Raw genomic sequence first — 24,131 nt, 5'->3', positions numbered from 1 at the left:
AGATCTCACTCAACACAGGGCCTACTTCTGTTTCAAAAGAACAATTTTTACCGCATGCGCAGTTTCTTAAGTTCATTTAGCCCGCGTTTTATTTTTATTACCACACTTAACGTTAATCTTCTCTTATAGTTGCTTCTAGTCATGTCATATTTGTAAACGTCACGAAAACGTTCAAGTTTAAGGACACGTAAAATATAAACTAGAATATTTACAATAGAATATGTAGAAGTACTTGAAATATATATCTTTGTTAACATCATATTTTGAAAATAATTAAGTAAAAATAATAATAATGAAACGTTTGACAAAAAATAGTGAAGTCTTCATTTTTTTTAATTTAGTGAATTTTGTAACACATTTCATGAAACCGTAACAAAAAGTGGGTGAAGTCAATAATATTGCTATGATAGTGACAAGTTAGCACATATGATTATAATATTTGTCTTAAGAAGATAGAACTTAGTGTTTGTGTTAGTAAGATATATTCTATTATTTCTTTAACTAACAGTTGAGTGGGTGGTTAGGGCGCTCGACTTGTAACCTATGGTTCGTTAGTTCGAATTCCGTCACTGAATATACTCGCTGTTTTTAGTTGTGGGTGTGTTATGATATTAACATGAATTCCATTAATTTAATACTATCGTAGGTATACAGTACAGCTATATATTTAACACACTCGAAACATCGCTCCAGTCCAATGCATATAATCATGCTAAATAGCATAATATAGTTATACTAAAAAAAAGAAACGTTGATAAAGTAACGTTATGGAACCGAGAGTAGTTTAAACGCTTACGTAATTAACATCACTAACAGTTATGAATTTTTTGAATAGTAATTGTCAAAATTTAATAATTTATGAGCATTGAATACCTTTGTCATTCAATGTTCTAAAGTTATTCATGACTGAGATTACTACAGACAAAACTTGAAAGAAGTTATTTTAACGTTAAAACGTCTAAAGTTTGTTGTACAACTTTAAATTATATCTTGAAAAATTATTCCTTTTCACGTGAGTTAAAAATAAAAAGTTCACGAAAATAAAAATGGTTTAAACTTTGTAGAATGGACGGCAACTGCTTGTTGTGGAGAGAGAGTGTAGAGGACGACGGTTTCGAAAGTCTTCCACCTTTCGTCTTCAGGTGAGTGTGTGTGTAGATGTAGTAGTGTCTTGGTGGATTGTGGAGAGCATGTTATGATTTGTTGAATTATCAACTATATCAATATATTCTGCTATTCACAATCCACCAGGACTCTATAAAAGACCGACAACACCTACACACACACTGACCTGAAGACGAAAGGCGGAAGACTTTCAAAACGTCGTCCTTTGCACTTGTGTCTCAACAACAGGCAGTTTCCGTCTATTCTACAAAGTTTCATCATGTATACTCTGCCTAATCAATGTATCAAAGAAAAAAGAAAAATGGGTAATAAACACACATAGTAGATGCTACTTGGATGAAAACCTCAGTATCTGAAATCATATTTCATTGAAAAGTTCGTTAATTTATAATAAGTTACTTCATTACAGCTGGAAGTACAATTAATAAGTATCATCTTCACATCCTATTGACTCATTTAGTCATATTTATTGACCTTACCTTCCGAATACAGCAAATAAGAAAAAAAAAACAGAAATCGGTTCTAATTAACTATCAGATGATTTACACACCCCCACTGCTTTTTGTATGTATATTTCGTGTACTGTTTAAAATCTAGGAGGCACATTGGCGGCATCTTGCGTTTGTCTATCTTAATTGGTTATGAAGTAAAAATGCGTGAACTATTCGTAATCGTCTTCCATTATTAATAAGGCTGGAGTTTTTTTTTTTTTTTGTCAGGAACCCAGTTCCCTTTTCCCATTAAACTGGATTTTGAGACATATCAAATACTTTACAAACATTCGACGAACACTTAACTTAATGATGTTATAAAATACAATATTTTGAATGAGCGTTCCTATTTTTTTAGAGAATGTCTTTCAAATAGTCTTATGATAATTTTAACTGTATCATTATGTCATGAAATGAATGTTATATAAACTATACACTCTTCATGTATTCAAGCTAACATCTAATTTTTGTTTGTTCTGTAAGAAAGGTATACCTTATTACAGAGATTGTTTAACACTGTTAGCTTAATACGTATTATTTAGATTAAACCTAAACCTTCTTACCTGGTTGAACCTTGTAAAATATTATTGAGTGTGCGGTTGATAATACTGTTAAAAGCGAGGATACCAGAATAATGATAAAAATGCGTTCTAATCTTTATGAAAAAGAATGCAAAAAAGAGTGTAGTTAATTGGCTGTATTAATTACTAGATTAATTTTTAGTTTCGCTCTATGTTGTTAGTTTGTGTTCATCAGAAGTTAAGATTAAGTAGTGGCTTTATTGTAAATTAAGTTGATATTGCTTGGGTCTCGTCATTATACGTTTACCAGAGGACCCGTGGATCTATGATCCACATTTACAGGACCATTATAATAAAATTTTTACTTTAGTGATCGTTGCCACTATAATACACGTTTCATTTCTTTAACCGAGTTATAAATGGTTAGGCCTACTTATTTACTTGTTCTCATGTAAATCAATACCAATCTGGGGGGATCGATTTGAGGAAATTCTCATACAAGTGTTTTCGCAAAATACTCGGATTTCACAAGGGGACGAGGTGAAGATTTTTACGTTTTTCTAAATTTTGAGGCCAAGACGATTCGTTTGACACTACTTAGAAGTTCATGTGTCCAGCGGTTTAGAAGTTACGTGACATTGCACACAAACACTGAATCTTGCTATATAGATAATTAAATGTGTTTTAATGCGTTATTTATTTTGTATACGCTCTGATAATTCAATTTATACTTTTACAGGCAGATGTAAAAGTGTAATATTTATTTTTGTTTCAGGCAATACTCGATGATTTTTGATATGATAAAATAAACGAGTGTTTGAATTTTAAAAAAAACAACAACACAAAAACTCCCACGTCAGTTCACGAAAGCAGTTGGATAAAGCACGTATTTTAACCATTTTACGCACAATCGAACAGTTCTTTTGCATAAACATATTAGAATTATACGTGTATATTAGAAAACATTGCATAATGTTTGGCATAGGAAAATGGAATTTATTGGTGTCATTAGATAATATTAATGGATTATGACATGATCAGATTGAAAAAAATATTAACTGTATAATGTTTGGCATTAGGAAACGGGTGTTTATTAGTATCATTAGACAACATTAATGGATTCTGACGTGGTCACATTTAATAAATTTTAATTTCTAGCGTCCATTACTCTGTGACTTCTAAAATCAAAAGGTAAGTGGTACTTGGCTATTCTTAGAAAATATTTCATGCCATTTGACATCAGTAAATATCTGATTGTTTCTCTGTCTTATTATCCAATAACCAAATATTTTGACCTCATAAGATTACTGATTGAATAGGGTATTCTTTGAACAATTAATTTTTGGTCGAATTTAATAAATAAATATATTTATATTTATTGCACTATTGTTTACGTTTTCTTGTTAATTGAGATTGTCGTTTTCTTTAACTCATCCAGTTTCATTGCTGTTTGCAATCTCGTTTTTCACTAATTTTAAAATTACGTAATTATTTACATGTCATTGTATGAAAATTTTGCGTCCAAACATTCCCAATCTCAAGAAGTGTATTAGCACATTCTGATTTTACCTATTCATAATAAGCTCAATAAATGTCAGTGGTAAAGTGTTAAATGGTTTGGGTGAAAACGTCTATAATTTGTGACGCGAAAAATTACTGCTCTTCCGAAATATGTCAACAAAGTTTGAAAAAACTACCAGTTAACACAATAATTATCACTAAAGAGATAAACCGATACAGTATACGTGTATCTAAGAAATTATTATTACTTGCTTACCATTTCAGCCTTGAAGACATTATAATGTGGCGGTAACTCCAGTATTAAATGGTAAAGTACCCCAAAATCTGGTGATCTTAACTACTCTCTCATTTCTAAATTATGGATGGTTATCTGAGCTAGTCATTAAGTATATGTAATGGTGTTAACCAGATACCTATCTTCTACTCTATCGCTTCTAGATTATGGACGGTTATCATAGCTAGTCATTAAGTATATTTAGTGGTGGTGTTAATCAGATACCTATCCTCTACTCTATCGCCTCTAAATAATGAACGGCTATCATAGCTAGTCATTAAGTATATTTAGTGGTGTTAATCAGATACCTATCCTCTACTCTATCGCCTCTAAATAATGAATGGCTATCATAGCTAGTCATTAAGTATACTTAGTGATGTTAATCAGATACTCTATCCTCTACTCTATCGCTATCGCCTCAAATTATGAATGGCTATTATGGATGGTTAGATCATCCTCCACTCTAGCCTCATTAAGTATACTTAGTGATGTTAATCAGATACTTATCCTCTACTCTATCGCTTCTATATTATGGATGGTTAGTCATGCTAGCCATTAAGTATACTTAGTGATGTTAATCAGATACTTATCCTCTACTCTATCGCTTCTAAATTATGAACGGTTATCATAGCTAGTCGTTAAGTATACTTAGTGGTGTTAATCAGATACCTATCCTCTACTCTATCGCTTCTAAATTATGGATGGTTATCATAGCTAGTCGTCGTTAAGCATATTTAGTGGTGTTAACCATATACCTATCCTCTACTCTATCGCCTCCAAATTATGAATGGCTATCATAGCTAGTCATTAAGTATATTTAGTGGTGGTGTTAATCAGATACCTATCCTCCACTCTATCGCCTCTAAATTATGAATGGCTGTCATAGCTAGTCATTAAGTATATTTAGTGGTGGTGTTAATCAGATACCTATCCTCTACTCTATCGCCTCTAAATTATGAATGGCTATCATAGCTAGTCATTAAGTATACTTAGTGATGTTAATCAGATACTTATCCTCTACTCTATCGCTTCTATATTATGGATGGTTAGTCATGCTAGCCATTAAGTATATTTAGTGGTGTTAATCAGATACCTATCCTCTACTCTATCGCTTCTAAATTATGGACGGTTATCATAGCTAGTCGTTAAGTATATTTAGTGGTGTTAATTAGATACCTATCCTCTACTCTATCGCTTCTAAATTAGGGATGATTATCATAGCTAGTTGTTAAATATATTTAGTGGTGTTAATCAGATACCTATCCTCTACTCTATCGCTTTTATATTATGAATGGTTATCGTAGTTGGTCACTAAGAAGATTTGCGCAACAAATTAAAGGAAAACAATATAATTAATACATTCTTCTTTCGTTGATGTTGTTGTCACTTCTCTCACTTCGTGGTCAAGAATACAAACTGTTCTGAATCATGACCAAGTTCATTCAAGAAAATAACAATAATATGCGGTGTTAAAATATATAATACAGTGTAAAATAACTCTTATCATGATATTGATCCGTTGTGGCATGAAATGAAAATTTATAAAAAACTACGCTTCATTAGTTTAATCCAGTTCATATTACAACAGTTGTTGTGCAGTAGTTTCCTCATAAAAATATGATCTCAGCCAGAACCATGTATTTTGAATCCTTTCCGGCCTGAAGAAACCTAATACTGAGCCAAAGCCCTCGTCGGCATTGGATGTAGCGGATATAGTGAATGTAAATCATTATTAAACACTCTATTACTTTCGCTGAAGAATTTTAATGAGCTATTACTATTATGTAGTTATCACGTTGTACACTTGTTCGAATAATTAAATTAAGTTCACATGCGTTATCGCCAAGTTGAAAAGTGTAACTGAACATTACTAGGGATAGGTAGAAATGGAAAAAGGCTTAGTGCCTTCTTCTTCATCAGAATATCAAAATCCAGTTTGTCAAGTGCAAGTTGAAAACTTATAAACATTAAAAACTGTCTTTGAATTATGTTGTTTGCATACAGTTATTCGTGGCCCGGCCTGGTCAGGTGGGTTAAGACGTTCGACTTATAATCTGAGGGTCGCGGGTTCGAATCCCCGTCGCACCACACATGCTCGCCCTTTCAGTCGCAGAGACTTATAAGTGACGGTTAATCTCAATCCCACTATTCGTTGGTTAAAAAGTTGATGACTAGCTGCCTTCCCTCCACTCTTACACTGCTATATTAGGGACGGCTAGCGCAGACAGCCCTCGTGTAGATTTTGCGCGAAATATAAAACAAACAGTTGTTTACAATAGAAACAAAATTCGATGTCATTGGACAATTAATAGTTGTCTTGTGTTTTAGAAGCCCACAGAGCGAATGTAAAATTGTAACTGAAGAAAAAAATCGTGCTTGTGAAATTGTAAACGACCATGGGGCAAAAACAAAACTTTTATCTCAAACTGGCATTACTGTTTTTGCACTAGTAACATTAATATAGTTTGTTTGTTTAGAATTACGCCAAAAACTACACAGTGAGTTATCTGTACTTTATCCACCACGGGTTTCGAAACCCGGTTTTTAGCAGTGCGAGTCCGCAGACATATCGCTGTGCCACAGAAAGGCAACATTAATTGGTTTGTTTTGGAATTTCGCACAAAGCTACTCGAGAGCTATCTGTGCTAGCCGTCCCTAATTTTGCAGTGTAAGACTAGAGGGAAGGCAGATAGTCATCACCACCCACCGCCAACTCTTGGGCTACTCTTTTACCAACGAATAGTGGGATTGACCGACACATTATCCGCCCCCACGGCTGGGAGGGCGAGCATGTTTAGGCAACATTAATACTAAAGCAAAATAGTTTCATACTAAGGAATGGATCTTGTACCTCTCTGTTGGTCAAGATAAAATATTTTTCACTTTCATTACCATATCATTATATTCTCAGTGTAAAACTACAAAATGAGCGTTCCCCGCTGGTACAGCAGTAAGTATACGGGTTTACAACGATAAAATCAAGGGTTCGATTTCTCTTGGTGAACTCAGCACATAGCCTGATGTGGCTTCAGTATAAGAAAACACACACAAAATGAGTTATCTGCACTCTATCCACAGCGAAGAATCGAACCCTAGATTTTAGTATTGTAAGAGTAGCCTTACCGCTCACCCAGTGAGAGACTCTATGTTACTAACAAATCAGCATGATGAAAACAAGACTCTGAGGGTCGCGGGTTCGAATCTCGGTCGCACCACATATGCTCGCCCTTTCAGCCGTGGGGGCGTTATAATGTTACGATCAATCGCACAATTCGTTGGTAAAGGAGTAGCCCAAAAGTTGACGGTGGGTGGTGATGACTAGCTACCCTCCCTTCAGTTTTACACTGCTAAATTAGGGACGGCTAGCGCAGATAGTCCTCGAGTAGCTTCGCGCGAAATTCAAAAACAAAAACAAAAAAAAACATGATGAAAACAAGACAAGTACTTAGTAGAAAACGAGTATTTCAATAATCCTGGTACTTTCGGAAAGTATACCTTCAACCCTTTTGGGTTAAAAAGGAAGTTATGAGCTTCACCAACATGATTAAAAAAAAACAACTATTCCATGATTTACTTATGTGTTGATATTTTTATTTGCTGTTAATCACTTGTTGTTTGTTTTACATCAGATGTTATTTAATAATTGTTATTAACTACTGACTGTGAGAACATAACATATGAAATTATTACAACGTTTATCTCTATGTTGTCTCAGAGGCAAGCTTCGTGTGGCTTACAGCGCTAAATATCCTTGGTCTCCATTAGCGCAGATAACCATTTACGCATATTTGAACTAAAATCCAAACAAAACAAATACCAATATTTCGATCATGATAAACCTGTGGATAAAAGAAAAAGGATTACATATTTATGTTTTTGCTTATGCTTTAGAATGTGGTAACTGGTTCTGGCTTGAAATAATGGTCAGTATATTTGGATACAAACCGAAGCTAAGCACGTGAGATCCACAGTTTCAGCTCTAGTCACATAATAAACTGTTAGTCAGTTCCGTTTCTTTAGTTTTAAGGGCTGGATTAAGCTACTGGCTGGCTGCCTTGCCATTGGTCAGTAGTTCAAAATAAGGGAAGAACCTTAACAGCCTTAGATATAGATTATTACTTTAAGTTCCCAAAATTAAGATACAGCTAGGTTAAAAATTCCAATTATATAAATATAATTTGATAACATGTTAGGCAACTTTGTTCTCTAGGTTCATAAATGAATGTACATTAGCAGGATAATCTGGCATCAAAAGAGGTTTAATATTAAGAGAAAACCAAGCCTCTCATACAAAAACTTTTGATATTTAATCCATGTACGGATGTACATGTATAATGTTCTTTCATTATATGTATCTTTTGAACGATTTATGTATTCAGATACTTATTTTCAAGATATATTACAGGAAAGGTATTCATTTTTTGCAAATCCTAAAATTTCATATCAACATCAATTATATCCGCCAGTCTTCGTATATGATGATTGGTCAGTATAAGAAAAATCTTATTACTAGCAAAAATGTTTATTTTGTGTGGAAATTTAATGAAATAAAAGGGTCTTTCGTCAACTAAGTGAAATTAATATTTCGAAGATAGGAACGTGAATGGTAAAACGTATAACGAAAGGAACGTGTTCGAAAATATATTTGTTGTTATTCGGTTTATATATACATATATATTATTTCAGGTTGTTATGTTTTTATATGCATGGCTTTATGGTCTCATGTTGAATAAAAGTATCTGAATTAGATTGCTTATCTTCCCTTTGACACTTCTTATAGAAACAACAACTATCAAAAGCGCCCCTTCTGTTTTAGTCTTTTCTTGCGCTATTTGTAATGATGAAGAACAGTAGCATCCAGTGTAAACAATCTCAGCAGTTACTTAACAAAGCTGAGCTCTTTAATGTACTGGATGTATCTATTACATCCCCCCACTATCTCCAAAAAATATTCTTGCCAATTACAAATTTTGTTATTGAAATAACACATAGAATGACTAAAAACAGTTGCAAACGGTTCATTTGACAATCATCTTTCATGTATGCTCTGATCCCAAGGACTGGGTCGACTTCGCATTTTATATGTGTTTATTTCGACTATTTTTAAGAAAACTATCTTTGAATTTTTTTCAAACGGACAACTGCCACTAAAGTATAAATCTGGTTGAGCTACAAAAGTATCGAATAACAAGCAGATCCTGTAAATACTATAATGTATCTGTAACGTATTTTGGAATCAAGGCGATGTCTTATGTCTTTAGATGTATGCAGTATATGTACTATATATTGTTTATATAGTTATATACCAAAGCCTCACAACCGGAACATTTCGTTCTTACAATTATTACTAGCGCTCAAGTTTCCTGACTTAGGAGGCGTTGAGTCACATAGTTCACATCTTTCAAGCCGAAGGAATGACAACTAGTCTTTCCGATCCCTCCAGACCATAACTATCTGGCAGTGCTTCTGAACCGACGCTTTACCACCAACGTTAAAAGGGCTGCTACCAAAATAACTCTCAGAGTCATGTGTTTCAACTTATAAAGAGTAATTCGATATTCTACAGCGTACACCCACTCTGCACAGGTGTTTTGCTCTTCCTATCTACATGTATCCCTGAATGTTTGGTGTCTTACGTATTGCATACAATATAAATCAATATCTTAAGTTTCATATAAAAAGATGCATTTGTTTACTTTCAACTCTTCAATGTATTTGCTGGCAAAGTACGTCCAGAATGAATGATGTTGGAAATACATGAGAATAATAAATAAATATCTGTATATTTAAAGCGAGAACAAGAGAATAAAAAATAACACATTCTTTCCTTGTACTAGTCTTCAACTTTACTATTTCTTAATGATCTTTTGTATCCTATGTGTTCATTTAAGTATGTCCATGCATCTGTTTTCATATGTATTAAACATCTTGAAAACAATTTTCGATATAACTTATTAATTTCGTGCACAAATTAACATTAGACCTTTATGGATTCTCTGTTATTTAAGGGTTATCAAGACTAAATAAAGACAAGGTGAAGTATTGCGATCCACACGTATATAAATCAAGTCATGTACATATGTGATCATCAGTTCCAAAGTACTTACTGAGTAACCGCTCTTTAACGCGAAGAAAACCAGAATCAGAAAAAAGGCTCGTGGGCACATATATGCCAGTTGTTTCTTAAATATATATTTAAGTATTTTGGTACTCTTTCAATTTTGACACCATATGAGGTTTTTAAGAATTACCAGAACTAATGCTGCTACGATTGATTTAGAAATTGATAAATTCATGTAATTTGGCAGTGAAAATCAAACTTGAAAATTACTTTAACAAGGCATAATAATTTGATAATTACGGAATGCCTATATTAGTAACATAACGATACATAACAAGGCATAATAATTTGATAATTACGGAATGCCTATATTAGTATATTCGTATGCTCCAATACACAGTGCAATTATGATTGTGAAATTATATATTTTTACATGTGTTTTGATATAATTATTGGAATAAGCAGTTACTTTATGATAAAATTGTTGTTTTATTCTAAATTGAAACTATGTTTGCAACCTTCATGTTAACCTTCTCATTTGGTAATGTTTATATTCTTAGAAAAACGTAAAGCTTTTGTAAATCATGAAGCACTTGTTTACAGCTGCTTCAAATAAGAGATGTACCGAGTAAAGTAAATTATATAACAAAAGGACTAGTAGGCTTTCCGATCTTTTGTCTAAGTTTGTGGAAGCATGTCTGTTATACAGTATAACAAAACACTGAGGGTTAGACAATTTCCCGCCCTTATGGCTTTTCCCACATACGTTATTCTTGTAGAAAGTCAATACTGACAGTCATCATTGGTCACGGCAGCATTTCGTGCCTCATGTTTCTCGTTGTTCGTTTCTTTTCCTGGGACGGAGACCTATTGCCATTTCTAAAGCTATAAGGAAGCAGACAGTTATATTTCCAGCCCACCTGCCCCAGTTATGGACGCTATCAATTTCTCTATTCCTCTGCTATTAGTCTTTCTCACGCAAGGAAGTTTTAATTGTTCCACCCGCGTCTCATTCAGTGTTAGCTGTGTGCTCCTCCCTCACGATAAGATATGTTGACCTTTAAGCCAATGGTTTAGGTCTTATCTCCTCCCTGGTGATCCAGATTAATTCGAGATTCTCCTCAACTGATAAATTACGTAATGGAAGTCTAAAGGAGGTATTTGGATAATTATTTGGTATAGAAATTAGAAAAGTTACGGTGAAAAACAGAACAGTGCTTTATTGTTGGACATGTGTTGAAAAATGTAACTGCTTTTAAAGCAATATAAATTCGTTCAATAAAGTTATTTTGATTGTTTTAATTGAAAACTACACGATAGTAATCTGCGCAGAATCCGATGCTGTGATTACACTCCGAATGATGGCATTATAAGTTTCTTTGCTTACTGCTGAATCAAACAGGGAGCAAAATTAAAATCATGAGTAGATTAACTGTTCCATACACGAAACATGATCGTTTACTATTGAAATATAAACTGTTTATGGAATTAGCAAAGTGCTATAGGAGTCCTAAGATATCTCGTGTTCAAATTTAATTTTTTATTTATTGGTAACAGCTGATAAATTTAACTTCAGCTCGCTTATGTTGACTCTTTAATAGAATTTAATAGCGATATTCAGAAACTGCAATACCCTATAAACATATGTTTATTACAAGAAGAAAAATGTACTGATTTATTTTCAAGATTTTCGAGAATTTATCTTTCAATTTATGTCTAGCTAATTATTGATATGACATTGCAAGCTAAGATTATTTTATTTGTTTTTTATAGTTTTATCACATTTTTCTTAACGCCCTTTTTACTTATCTATTGTGCGCACACAAAATCAACATCTCAAGAATGTACGTAACGTGACAGCTTGTACTCTATACTTTTACAAATGCGTAGCGTTGTTGTTTTCTTGTATTAAAACAAACATTATTTTGGTCATTAAGGTTGCAATTTCACACGTACAGCTTGTACTTGATACTTTTACAACTTTGTGTTATTTAGTATGTTAGTTTATTCGTAAATCTGAGGTTGAACCGTTACTATTAATCTCTGTTCAACGATTATATTTATTCAATAAATACGTGTATTAAAGAAAGTTAAGTCTTAAGTTAAGGACTAAGAATACACACCAACAATGTCTTATGTTATACTGATAATAGCACTCAACTGTACATTTCATGTTTTATAAGAAACGTTTCGGTTGATCACTAGTGTGTTCTTAATTAGGGTTAGATAATTATATTTAAACTGCTAACGCCTTAATGCTTGTAGCAATTCACGAGAAAACATAATCCATTAAATCGTGAACATCATAACTAATACTGTCCTCTTGTTCCTCATTCGCGAACTTCAACACCACGTGAGTTTAATTTGGTTTTGGGAAAGCTGTCGTAATGCAGGCTTTGTCTGTAAAGAAATTGTAGAAAAAGTGAATAATATACATTGTTATCGCGTGAAGTGGTTTTGATCTTAATGTCCTTGTGTTGAAAGTAGATTAAATTATCTAACATTCTGTTGGAAAATCAAATAGATATGCTTTGAAAATTTTAAAACTTTCCTTTTTATATGTTTTGACAACCAAATCCCACAACAACCTTCTGTTATCACTTGTAATGTTTTCTTTAAATAATATTTGTATTTCAAATTCACTAAATCTCTTAGTATTACACCTGTTTTCTATGATTGTTACGAAATGCTTTATGTATATATATATATGTGTGTTTTGCCTCTGCTGTCAGAAGCCAACTGTGTTTTTTTATTCAGAAGTAAAATGTTGTCTATCGCTGTTCAGGTTCATAAGTTATTGAAAAGTAACATATATTCTTTAATTTATTACTTCAATATTAATTAATGTTACAGATGTAGGCTGAGCGTTACAACTCATGCTACTCTGATCCAAAATTGAAGCCATTTACAGACTAAAACTAATAATATTAACATTGTTGCTTACGCTTCACACAACATTTAACACCACCTAAGAATAACTTTCGTCGAGTTTTATTATGTTACCAAGAATATGGGAGAGAGAGAACCTATAAATGTTTCAAAACAACTCTAATATACTTTACGACCGAAACTAGTTGTGTCTTTCTTGCATGCTAAATGTTTTTGAAAACGTAGTTAAAAATTAATGATTAATAAGAAAGAGATGGTTAGCGTAGTTTAGTGATTAGTGTTCCTGTACTGTGAACACGAGAGACCATGTTTCACCTCCCATTGTCACAAAAACTCTCTCCACACCTTATATCTGAGGTGACAATCAAATACCACCATTTAGTCCCATAAAGTAGCCCAAGAACTGGTAGGGTAGGGTGCGGCATGGCCAGGTGGTTAAGGTAATCGATTCCAGTTCGGATCCCAGTCACACTAAACATGCTCGCCCTTTCAGCCGTGGGGGCGTTATAATGTGACGATCAATCCCACTATTCGTTAGTAAAAAATTATCTCAAGAGTTTGCGATGGGTGATGTCTTACACTGCAAAATTAAAGACGGCTAACGCAGATAGCCCTCGTGTAGCTTTTCGCAAAATTTTCAGAACAAACAAACAAAATAACTTCTGTATATTATTTCAAAACCACAGATATTTTTGGTCAGGTGATCTTTTATGTAATTTTGCGCAATAATTCTTTAAGAAACGAACATTAAGAAAATACGAGAAAAAGAATAGAGATAAAAGGTTGATTCTTTAAAACCTTTCGAATTACATTTAATTAGCTCTTTGTAGCACACCTACATTTTAGTCTTGCCTGAAATCCTATACTTTGTGTATATTTTTAAATTCAGTAAGCCCCCCTTAGAGCACAGCGGTATGTCTGCTGACTCACACCGCTAAAAACCGGGTTTCGATATCCGTTGTGGGCAAAGCACAGATAGCCCAGTGTGTATCTTTGTGCGTAATTCCAAACAAACAATCAAATTCAATAAATGTTGACAAATACTATGACATCGTAATTTAACTCATAGACAAAGCACGCGAATAGGATTTTATTTTACTGGTTACTACAGGAAGGCTTGGCAAAGCACATGAAAGAAAACTTTTGATGCTTTTATATTGATTATATCCTTACAAAGGTTGAAGGATGAAAAGTGAATAGTAAAAAAAAAGTGATAATTTTGGGCAAAATCACCAAGAGTTTTTGGAAACAGCTAGTGAACGACAACTTTAAGAGACTCTGTGACCAGCTACAGAGTCCATCAGGACGATAGACATGTACTTATTATAAGGTTCCATTTTAATACTCGATCGTATCAGGCAAGTATAAAAAGAATGATCCACGTGATTCCATCCGCCTCTAGACCATGCTTGTAAGGGGTCACTAATAAATAACCATCATTCGCAAATTGTTTTCTATGACAGGACTCATGAGGTGATTCGACGTCGGCGCCCTCTACATCTATTTACGTCTATTGTGTGTGAAGTTCCACCGTATCCAAGTGTACCCAATGTCTCGTGTTACGCCCTGTGCCACACCAACAACTGCGAAAAAGGCGTAAAATAGCACATCACACAGTTTTGTATGAGGTGGACATTCATGAGCGTTAGTCTTATCAAATACTAGAATTACGGCATCTTTTTGAACTACCAACTTCTACCAGTGAATATAACTTACGGGATGAGTAGGCTGCGGTTCTGAAATTAATTATGGGTTAGTCTTCGACTAATGTATGTAACTTACAAAACATATACTATGGGAATAAAACAATACGGAACATCGTTCTTAAAGCAGGTTATACCGATATAACCAACCTAATACAGTGACCTAACTTTTCATTTGATTAGCAGTATAGTAAACATCAGCATAATACTAAGTTATGAATCATGAAAGTGAATTAAGTCAGTTTTTTAACTTTTATAGATTTATACAAAGGCTAGTTTAAATCTTAAGTCTCGTTCCTAACTTAGTTTGGACAACGAGAAAGGCTATTACTGTGTTTATACAGTATCATAAGTAACAAAATTAAACACTTTAGAGAAAAACCGTCAGCATTTATATGTCTTAAAGTGTTGTTGGTTTTAACATGCAACTAGTGTTATTTCCTAATTATATATATTATAAACACAAACAATTTGGTTGCTAGTTTATAAATACATGAAAACTTGCTATCACAGTGTTCTGTACATACTTACCTATCGATACTTTCAATAGTGATAGTAATATTTGGTTAGTTCATTAACGTAAGAAGAAACAAAAGCACTAGTACATAAACAAGAATTTCACATGTTAGCGTTTATCCATTAACATATCTAGTTTTTTGTATAAGTTTACGTGTGTTAGGATTTACGTGTTAACATACCAAGGTGTCCCATATGAGTGTTTCATATTACCAGTTTCTTTCGCGTATTAGTACTCACATGTTAAAACTTCTGACTATACAAAATTGTTTCTTGTATTTACATGTGTAAACATCAGTGTTTCCTTTCTTATTTCGTTCCAATAATTACAATCTATTCATGAAATTGTTTGTTGTATTTTAGGTTCACGAATGAGACACCTTTACGTGCTCCGTGTGGCTTGTAGATGAACGCGCGCCGCTCCGGGCGTCCTTGCTGGTAGTTGATCACTGTCAAGCCATATTCGCCACGTTGTATCAAGGCGTTAGTTAGGCGCTCAGTGGAGACCGACAGGCCGGCTTATCAAGAAACACAAGTGTTGGAGAGGCGTCGAGCCACCGACAGCATGTAGGGTGAGCCACCGGTACCACAACACCGCTGACGAAAATTTGCTCTGACAAGGTTTGCCGCGCGTGAACGAACGTGGCGACCACTGAGAGGACAACCTTGTTTTTGTTTTTTTTAAACAGAATTATCGGTTAGCAGCAACGCAGGAGATGAGTAATAAACGCAAGAGGCACATGTGGCGTTCTGTAGAAAAGATTTTTTTCTATAAAACTTTGGTAAACTAATTAATGACATCTACAGATAAAATGTTACAGCGTTCAAAGGTTCCGATTCTGGAACTAAGTTAGAATGATGTAATTACTCGTCATTTATATCTGCACGTTTTTTTAATTTGTTGAATATTTTAAAATGAGTTTTGATTTCCACGAGTGTTTCATAAGCACTGCACACTATTACTAGTTTTTTAGACAATACTTAGGGATAGAAAACAATAGATATATATAACGTGTTGGAAGATTAAAAATATGTTATGGGCAAGGTTCAATTTTTTACAAGTGTCACAAAATCATAATCAAGTCAATTCAGGTCAGAGTTCATAGTTAATGTCAGAGGTCAAAATAATATAAAAGTCACCAGGTCAGTATAATTACAATTGTAAAGCGTGTGAACTTGAACGTTATATATATATTACTGTGGTTAACACAAATTTATTATGAAATTATGTGTAGAAAACGATATTTATAGACCTCGACCTGGTCAACATATACAAGTTTGACATAGTTTATTAAAGTTAATAAAGGTGTACATCTGTAACATCATACATGTGATCAGTGGGATTTTGCTAGACGAGTCTTGAGTAAGTTTAACTAATAGTATAATTTGCCAATACGTGTTTCAATATTTAATGAATGCATAGAAAACTAGTAATATAGCCAATCGTGATTTATTCAAACTTCCTTTCAAGCTATTTAGTTAATTTTAAAAGTTATCGTAGAAAATAATAAGGAAATACAACCATTTCCGCTCAGACGTTACATAGGTATGTTAAAAGAGATATATTATCACATTGATAAGTCCCAATAGCACAAAACTGATAGAAACACATATATGACAGTAAATACCATTTATGAAGTTTCTCAATCTGAAAGCTTTTAAAAGCCATTATGTGATTCCTTGAGGAAATCTTACGATTTATTTTACTGTTTTTGTCAGCTTTTGCATGATTTTGATCTCTGCATACTCTCTCTTACAAACATAGATACGTGTATGCATTTATTTAAATAAATAAGAAAGAAACTATTTTGAATTTTGTTATTTTATTCAAATTTGGGAATGAAAAACGAATAGAGCTTTCAAAACTCCATTTTTCTGCTCTCCAGTTTCCTAAAACTAACAATTTCCCTCTATCTTTCAGTACAACTCTCTACACCATTCCTAATTCTAGGTACACTAATGGGTTTGGTTTGTTTTGAATTTTAAACAAAGCTACACAAGGGCTATCTGCACTAACCATCCCTAATTTAGCAGTATAAGATTGGAGGGAAGGCAGAAAATCATCACCACCCACCATCAACTTTTGCTCTACTCTTTTACTAATGAATAGTGGGATTCACTATCACTTTATAATGCCCCTACGGCTGAAAGGACGAGCATGTTTGGTGTGACGGGTTCAAACCCATGACCCTCAGCTTATGAGTCGAGTGCCTTAATGACATGGCCATGCCGGGCCTACACTAATAAGTAAGTTTAAAAACTATTTTATTTTAGTTAAAATTGTACGCTATATGAAAGTTCATATTTCAACAAATTGCGGATTATATCCGTTTTTTGAAATTACCATCAATGATTTTAAGGCAAATGTACTAATAATTATGAAAATATATGTCATTTGTATTCATAACTTCAGGTTGGTTTATTAATAAATGATTTATTTTAATAAAACATTTTATCTGGTATTATTTATGGTATATTACATGATTTGTAAAAATACCTAATAACCCAGAAGCATTTTAAGAATATGTATCTTCGTTTTCGAGAATATGGCTGAAACTTTATCTCATATATGATGATTCACACGTGCTCTAAGTAAGATATGTGTGTTTTCTTATAGCTAAGCCATATCAGGCTATCTGCTGTGTCCACTGAGGGTAATAGAAACCTTGATTTTATTTTTGTAAATCTATAGACTTACCGCTGTCACAACGGGGACAAGTAAGATATAAAGATACAATGGTTTCAAGCTAACCCAAGCATTTGTCGCACGTTATATTACTAGAAACAATACAGAGAAAATGCATGCGGCTGGAAACGAGACAAGTGGAATGTTACTTTTGTTGTCCAAACATAAGTGAATTGTAATCTATAAAAATATATTAGAATGTAAAATTAATAAGGAGTTAACTCGTCAACCAATATTAGGTTAATTAACCAATTTTAAAGCACTACATTTTTGTAGCCGTGGGTCTTTAACTAATTAAATTTCATTGATAGTAACTAGATTATTGGGTGATTGGTAGAATTATTTGCTAAACGGCTTAAGCTTTGGACCTTCAGACCTCTTGCTAATACTAATATGCATATCATCTAGCCGGATTGGGATTTAGGCTTATTTTGACTTAGAAGAGTCAAATATAATTATGACTTATTTCTCCTTCCTGAACAGCTGAGCCATTTGATTTTATGTTGTAGTTTTGGTTATTCAGGAAAAAAATGCTTATGCTATTAATGCACGAAGATCAAAGTTTGTACTTAACTGTCCAAGTATGTACTCTAATCCTTTCGAGGGTCATATTAGTTGCAAGTAATACTGTTAGTACTCACTGTATTCTACTCATTTGGTTTGTGTGAAAGTCCTACACATGGTAAACAGTTCCAATGATAATCATACACTTTTCACTTGACTAAATACCTAGAAAAGTATGGCACATGTGAAACTCTTTTACTAAAGAACTATTGACTGGGGAGGGGAACTTAGAACTATTCTCATCATATATTCCATATCGTTCTATTGCGTTGAGGAGCTCATTGTTTGTTTATATTTTTCTTGAAGTTATCAGTGAGTATTGTAGGAGTCGGTCATGTATCGTTTGTAAATTTGTGTATTTGTATTCTATTACTGGTTGCGCTTCTGTATATAGCATATGTCTTAATAACGTTTTTTAGCTGATGTTCGTCTCTTTTTCCCTGTCAGACAATTAGAATAGTTCGTACATTGCAAGACTTTAGTTAAGATTTAATGTTTGTGCTAGACCCACTTTAATTTGGAGAGCGGTATGCTGCTGACTTACAACGCTAAAAACTGAGATTCATTACCTCTGGTAGGCAGGACACAGATAGCCCATTACGCAAATTGTGATTACGTAAAAACAAACAAAATTAATTTAGATCCGTAGTTTAAACTTAAACATTTTGCAGATGAAGCAGTCTGAAGACATGTTCTAAGTTGGTATGACTCTCGTGGATATCTACTGGTTTTACCGTTAGCTAATGTTCTTAATAGAACAGTTTGTGTTTAAAGAATATTTATTTTTATTATAAACTTTTGGTAATATTCAACTATTATTTTTAAATGAGATTGTAGACGTTGATATAGTTATAAACTTAAATGTCGCCCTAACAATGTATTCACTTAAAGGGCGGGGGTTGGTTGGTGCAAGTATTGTCCTTTGATTTCTCGGTTACTTCGTGTAACGCCTCCAGCTTCAACAGATGTTGACTTTGTTGTTTTCATTCAAAACTACAATTGACTTAGGTTTTTGTGGATTTTCTGGTTTTGTGCTTGAAGTGGAAGTACTTGTTTGCTGTGACAAGAAGGCGACTCCTCGCGCACAGCAAGGAACAAAACTAGGGTAGAGCGCGTGAATTCCATCAATTACCGGTACAACGCGCCTATTCAACTATCTCAAAAGGTGACTGTTGATATAGGTGGCGTGAATGGCAGGAACTCGTGAAAAATGGCGGTCAATAATTCCGGGAATAAGGGCGCGAGAAAGATAGATGCTCCGTGACAAAAGAATCACGACTTTCCCTGCTTCCTCAGTCCCGGCAGAGGAAATAGAACCACCCGTGCTTTGAACTAGTTATATTGGCCTGGCCACTTGACTCCAACTCCGTGGGGCGTTTATCATTCTCCTCAAGTCATGACCAAAACAGCTAGTTAAAAGTTACGATCATCCAAGACATCATTACTTGCTTTCTTAAGGAGTGAAAAATATACATTTCGAAGAAGCTGTATATTAACTCTTTTTGTAAAAGTGACAGATATTCTATATAGTTCTTTATATCTAAGTATTAAAGGCTGTATGCCAGCTCTCTCTATTATATATATATATATATATATGACAGAGGTTGTATGTTAATTGTATACAGAGATGGCTGAGACTGTATGCTAGATTTATATATATATATATATAGATGACAAAGAATGAATATCATTTTATATATATAGAAGAGCAAATTAGCTTCAAGCTTAACATAAGTTATAATACAATTCCAACTTCGACTCAAACTTACAAGACTGAGGTTTCATGCCTAGTCACTTCCATTAAGGATAACAATGAAATATAGCAATCAATTGTCCTTTGCAGTCATTGAAATTGGATGAAATACAAATGGAAATTAATAGGTCTATATATATATTTACATATATGGGACGAGTACTGCAGACAGTATATATATATATATATAACAGCTGCAGTACTCATCCTGTGGACGGAAGTTATATAAATTCATGATTACTGAAAGGTTATCTTTAGAGATGAAAAGTTGTTTCCCTTACATGTAATTGTAAAAAAAAAAAAAACGCCCATAGAAACTCTAAAACACGAAATGTGAAAACGAGAGTTTTCATATATTTTTCAATGAACCGGATAAACATTCATGTTAAATTTAGTGAAAATACAGAAAAAGGATGTACGTATCTGCACATGGACACAACGAACCACTATACCAAATTTGGTGAAAATTCAGCTAAAGGAGTCGAAGCTGTGGTAAACACTACAAAATACAAAACGGAAAATTTGTGTGTACTCCTGCATGGACCTAATGATTCTGTACAACAATTTTATAGAAGTTCCATCCACACCCTGCGAAGTTGTTACATAACCGAACAACAGACAAGACTATTATATTTATATTAGTATATTTGGTGTAAGAGCCAATAACACCAAATGTCAATACAAAAGACTCAAGGGAATAATGTAACGGAAACGTGCACAATGCTGGCAACAAATCACATTATTTTATATTAGATTTAGGTGTTCTTACATCCAACACTTGTGTGTATCTGCGTTCAAATGAATTTGATAATGAACCAGAAACGTTATGAACAATGTGCAAATTTAGAAATAAATAAATTCTAGTATATTAACATGTCTTTAAGTCACTTCTAAAGTACTCATTTAAGAACTGGTAGGATTACTGGCGTTAAAGTGGTAAGGATACAAAACCTAACGGATGTGCAAACTTGTAATACAGGAAGAAGGTAATACAGTTATAGAAATTAAGCAAGATGAAGGTAGTGTCATAAGTACGGTAGTATGTACAATAGAAACAGGTCAGTTGTAATGTAGCAATTAAAATATTAAACATGCTGCAAAAATTATGTAAAATAAATTTTGTAGGCATTTTACACACATTGTTGAGTAGTGAACAAACCAACTGCAGGGTAACAAGCCAACAAAACAGCTGAGAAAATCAGTAGAGTAAGAATAAACATTTATAAAACAAGAAAATTGTGAATTAACTGGCTGATTGACTGACTGACTAACGATGTCAAAATGGTACAGCTCTCTCCTGCTTTCACCTTATGCAAATCTAAATGCACGTAATTGAGTTAAGCTACTAGACAACAAAAAGTAGTGACAATAACCTTTTTACAACACTACCAACGAGCCAACAATACACTACCTGCCATATTCTCTAAATATGAGAAAGCTCTGTGAGTTACCATATAACTAGTTATCCTCACATTTGGTGCTGTTGCACGATTCCTTATGCACACGCACTAGGTGATAGCCTACAGTTGTATCAGCTAGATAGCAAAACAAAAACAACTTGGACCAAGTAGATTCTCTAAAGCTAGGATCTCACTATAAACTAATCTTTAAAAGCAAGATTTTTATTGGTATACATTTGAGTCGAGGAATTTGTGTTAGACAAAACTATTATTTCATATCACTCAGTGTTTCAGTATGACTCCACTTGGTTCGAGTGCTCTGGACTGAAAACAAGAATGATAAGCTATATAGTTTACCTTTGCATTGTATACAAACTAAGGATTACCTATTGACGTCTAAGGTGATACTTAAAACAGTGCAATGTTTTAAATATGCCTTTCAAGAAAACAAAACGAAAGTCAAGGAGAAAATCTAATGTTTATAACCTTAAAAAAGTATTTGTCTCAGTAAAGAAAACATTACTGGAAGAATAGAGATAAAGATAGAAAAGGTAATGCTAAATATGCGAAACTAGGTTTAAATATTAATCCAGCGATAGAAAAAAGCTGCCATCTTGGATAGATGAAAGAAAAACTGTAGCAGATGGATAAATTCCTTTGTGGTTGCACCATGTCAAAAAACCACTAATTGTTCTAATGTTTTCATGCCCATTCTTACCTTGTTTTGTTACTTTTTGGTGCTCCCATTCCATTTTTATTAATTTTTACACTTATTTTTTTAACACTTGTAGCTATAAATGTTACCAAGAGGAAGTTGATATAGGTATAGAGATTAAACAAGATTAAGGTAATATGGGTACACAGGTTAACCAATTGGAATATAGTATAGATACACAGGATATTCATGTGCAATACAGTATATGTACACTGGCTAGATTACTGGAATATAGTATAGCTACACAGGCTAGTCAAGTGAAATATAGTATAAGAGCTTCTGAACTAAAGTGTACTGGTATAAATACACAGAGAGCCAATAGTTGAGTACAAATATAGATATATACGATTATCACTGAGAAATAGTAAGATAGAAACGTAAAGTATCACAGACTAATCAAATGACAAGTAGTATTATAGATATACAAATCACTCACTTAACAATCAGTGGTGTAAATACGCAGATTTGTAGACTGATCGCGTTTGATACTTATTAATAAAAAAAGTCATTCACCTTGTATGCTGTTTGGGGAGTAGCTTAAGTTTCTCTGTCATGTATTTTGCGTAAGAAAAATGTCAGCAAAGCAACGTTTTCTTGTTTAAACATCAGGATGTAACCACGTACACGAAACTATGTAAAGTCAAAATACTTTACATGAAACATGTTAGTTATTCAGTAGTTCTATACAAAGCAGGCCAGTTGTTCTTCATTCATGTCAGTTACTCATCAGTTATATCAAATATGTAATTGTTTTTTCAGTTATACTAAACACGTCAATGTTTTAATCAGTTACATATATAACTAAACATTTCAGTTATTTATTAGACATACAAAAATATGTTAGTTATCCACCAGAATTATATCAGATACGAAATTTTGTGAACAAGGTCATACTAAACACGTTAATTATTCATCAAAATTATGCAAAATGTGCAAGTTATTCATCGAAGTTATACTAAACACATCCAGTTTTTTTTATCAGAGCTATATCAAATACTTGCGATCACAACATCAGTTATAATAAAACACACGCTGCGGTCTTAGAATATGTTATAATAAAACATATGCTGCTATCACAACACCTATTGTAATGAAGTTTAAGCAGCGGTCACAACGCTTGTTATAATGAAGTATATGCTGCGATTACAACACCGGTTATAATGAAGCAAACGTTGCGGTCACAATAACTGTTATAATGAAGCGCATGCTTCGATCACAACACCGGTTATAGTAAAGCAGATGCTGCGGTCACAAAACATGTTATAATGAAGCATATGCTTCGATCACAGCACCTCTTATAATGAAGCTTACGATGCGGTCACAAAACATGTTATAATGAAGTACATAAGTTATTATATTAGAAAAAGACAAAATAAATTCTCTAGGTCACAACCTTGAAAAATATTAATGGCAGTGAGTCCTCATCAACTGTGAATTACTAATGGGTCAAAGGTTAAACGACAAACTGTTTAAAATGATTCCTAAACAAAAGTTGCACACTGAATCAGACTCTAAAGGCTTTATTGGATTGCTAATGCTTGCTTACTACCAAAACGCGTGGATATGAATAATCAATAACTGGTATGGCAACCATATTGGAAGCTAATAAAACTTCGTCCAAAAGTGTCACAGAGCTGATATATTACCACTTAAGTGAAACGTTTTTTCTCATTTTCGCAACGAAAAGTTCAATAGAGTCTTGTTGAAAGTACTTTAATTATACCTTGTGTCTAACATGTCTTACCTTCATTATCTACGTACTATTGCAAACCACAGTTATTACAGCGAGACAACATTCAAAAGCATGACTAAGCAACATGTTTATCCTTACAAAAGCCTAAATGATAGAGAGTTGAAAATTTACTAAGCTTTATCACTTGACAACGATATAATCGTCTATGTCAAGATGTGA

General features: G+C 33.5%; 1 long non-coding RNA gene across 1 annotated transcript in view; it reads left to right on the top strand.

Moving 5' to 3' along the window:
- Window positions 1–17,549, top strand: part of LOC143222842 (uncharacterized) — a 48,348-nt gene extending 30,799 nt beyond the window's left edge. The window contains exon 2 of the long non-coding RNA XR_013012531.1: window positions 15,465–17,549. This is a non-coding gene — a long non-coding RNA (uncharacterized LOC143222842). The remainder of the gene's footprint in view (window positions 1–15,464) is intronic.
- Window positions 17,550–24,131: the final 6,582 nt, after the last annotated feature.

Source organism: Tachypleus tridentatus, chromosome 8 (assembly GCF_004210375.1).
Source record: "Tachypleus tridentatus isolate NWPU-2018 chromosome 8, ASM421037v1, whole genome shotgun sequence".
Taxonomy (NCBI): Eukaryota; Metazoa; Arthropoda; class Merostomata; order Xiphosura; family Limulidae; genus Tachypleus; species Tachypleus tridentatus.
Note: the sequence above shows the minus strand (reverse complement) of the source record. Positions and strands in the feature narration are given on the sequence as shown.